This window comes from Pteropus vampyrus, unplaced genomic scaffold (genome assembly GCF_000151845.1).
Source record: "Pteropus vampyrus isolate Shadow unplaced genomic scaffold, Pvam_2.0 Scaffold52, whole genome shotgun sequence".
Taxonomy (NCBI): Eukaryota; Metazoa; Chordata; class Mammalia; order Chiroptera; family Pteropodidae; genus Pteropus; species Pteropus vampyrus.
In genome coordinates, this window is record NW_011888833.1 from 3,311,957 (window position 1) to 3,314,528 (window position 2,572).

Sequence of the window (2,572 nt, forward strand, 5' to 3'; positions counted from 1 at the left end):
CCCCCACCAACCCTGCTCATCCTGCCGCGGACCTGAGCACGCTTTCGTTTGCCAGTCTAAGTAAAAGTGAAACGAGATTAGAAGCCTTTCAATATTGATCAAAGCAAAAGCTCACAGTCAAATGAAGACTGAACCGAGGCCGCTTCCAGGGATAACTAGTTCACAGGCTTCCCTGACCCGTTTAGTGACAGCCTCTCCTGTTACCGACAAAACTACCAAAGATCAAAATTATTTTTTATCTTCGGCATAAAGATATCGCTGAAACGGTAGCATACACGCTGCGAAGTTAAAAAGTCTTGGGTTTTTTGAGGCGAGGGAACGAGGCGGCACAGAGATGGTCTGCTTCATCTCTGAACGGGCTGGGGTCCTTTCCTAATATCCCATCCTCAAAGGGATTTTACGTAGCGAGTTTTTAAATCGACGCGTTATGACCGCAATAATAATAGTGATAATGTCGTTATTCAAGAAAGAGTTTTCAGAACCTCCAGCGTCACCACCCACACTCCTGATCATCGGCGAAGTACGGAAAAGACAAGGTTGGCACCGACAGCGTTCGGGGCCGCACGCGCACGCTGCAGCCTTGGCCGTGTCCGCCCGTCGACCCTGGGCGAGCCTCCGCGGAGACTCATAGGGCTCAGCCTACGTCCGAGGAATCCAGATCTCCGAGGCTTGTGTAAAATGAAGGCAGAGGGTGTTGTCCACAAGGACTAAGGCAGCATCTCCACCCGCCGGAGGGGAACGGCTGGCTCTCCACTCGGTGTGGCTCGGGAGGGGCCCTGCATGTCTGTGAGGGGACCCTCCTGCTCCTCGGCGCGGGCCTGGAGCCACCCCCTTCTCTTTAACCCCGTCTGATTCTCTTCCCATCGAGTCCACCTTCCGTACTGACAGTGTCACGCCCTGCCCCAAAGCCGTTCACAGTACCGTGGAAAACTATTCACGAGACGATCAGAATATAAAATAATACCCAGGCTGTGATCACGACTGGATTTTCAAAGGCGCCGAGCAGAACCAGAAGAACAGAAAAGAGACTGATGAGGTCCGGATGAACTTTGTCGGAAATTTCTTGGCAGACTTTGGCTTTTATGATTATTGCTAAAACGTAATTTCAATTGTAATGGGTCCCTCGCCCCCTGTGAATCAAACCCCAAGTCCTCATGATGAGGTGTCAGCTTGCTCCCACCAAGCTCTCCGGCCCCCTTGTCCACCCCTCCACACGGCGCCTGCCATCCGTATGTTTTCAGCATTTTGTGACTTTTCACTGCTACGTCATTGTTATCTCATTATTTCTCCGCCGAAAGACTTTTCCTTTGTGCTCCTTGGCAAAACCTGATTCTTTTTCCCCTCTTAATGACATAATACATGAATGCGATCTGATTAGAAACCATTCAAACTGCAGTCACACGGTTAAAAGGGAAAGGCCCTCCCGCCACCCATCGCCCCTCCGCCACAAACCCACTCCCTTCTCCAGAGGCACGAGTGGATCGGGCTGATTTGCTATGACGACTTTTCTGGCACTGGAGTGCCCGATCCTAACAGAATCTCTCCGTATCTGGCAAAAGCCTAGCACACGCGGGCCTCTCTCTCCTCCTCCTATTTTGGATGGAGTGGAAAAATCTCTCTTTTGCTTTCTTACTCATTCAGGAGCTGGGCCCAGATCTGAGAAGCAGCCCTGAGAGGTAGTTTATTGGCCAGTCTGCTAATGGCAAAGAGGGGAAAAAAAAAAACCTTCTCTTGTTCTTCATTTTATTCTGGACTTACCGGACTGGTCCAATTCCAAACCTGGGTTTGAGCATCGATGGGGAACAAATCGTTTCTTTGTCAAGGTCTGGCCTAGTATTAGGATTTGGGGCCAAAGCTCCAGTTAATTAAAAATCACTTTGCTAGGCAACACACTGCTTACTGCATGATCTAAAGCAGGTCTTAAGCAAAGCCATGACCTATCTCTGCTTAAAAGTACCTCTACCTATAAGTGAGGTTAAATTCAGTTTGGGTATGCTATGTAGTCATAAACAAAAGAGGACAGTTCTAAGCGTTGTTTTAATAACACCGATTCAGAAACGAGGGGTCCCTCTCAAGTGATTTTCCATGGTAGCATTCCATATGCCTCTGGGCATGATATTCTGATTTCGTAGACAAGCCCAACATGAAATTTCCTGTATAAATGTAACCTAATGGAAATCACACTAGAAAAAGGCAGAAGTGGCCTAATAATCACGTGTTGTTGCTTAACTGGCATTAAGGAAGGCTTCAAAAGACTTGAAGAACAACTTTTTCGTACTTCATGCCACACTAAGACAATATTCTAGTCTCTAAAAAAAGCAAATTTCTTTCTTTTTTCTGTCTATCAGTAGGAGAAATCGGTAGGAGTGTTAGTTCCAGAGCCAAAACTTTCAAGGAGCTGGCGATAATATGCGAAACAATGAGTAATAGTCTGGGATCTCTTAGACGCTATTAAACATAATCACCTTGAAAGAACATAAAGAATTTTGTTTTGATGAGGTATTTACTCCATTCGACTGTATTCGTTGCTATGGAGATCAGAGGTCCTATGTGACTTAAAAGTATTCTAACA

General features: G+C 46.9%; 1 protein-coding gene across 1 annotated transcript in view; it reads right to left on the reverse strand.

Moving 5' to 3' along the window:
* The window catches only part of CDK8 (cyclin dependent kinase 8), a gene marked incomplete at its 3' end in the record, with an annotated part of 85,731 nt that overhangs the window by 32,748 nt on the left and 50,411 nt on the right, over positions 1–2,572 (reverse strand). The gene's annotated exons all lie outside the window — the stretch shown is intronic.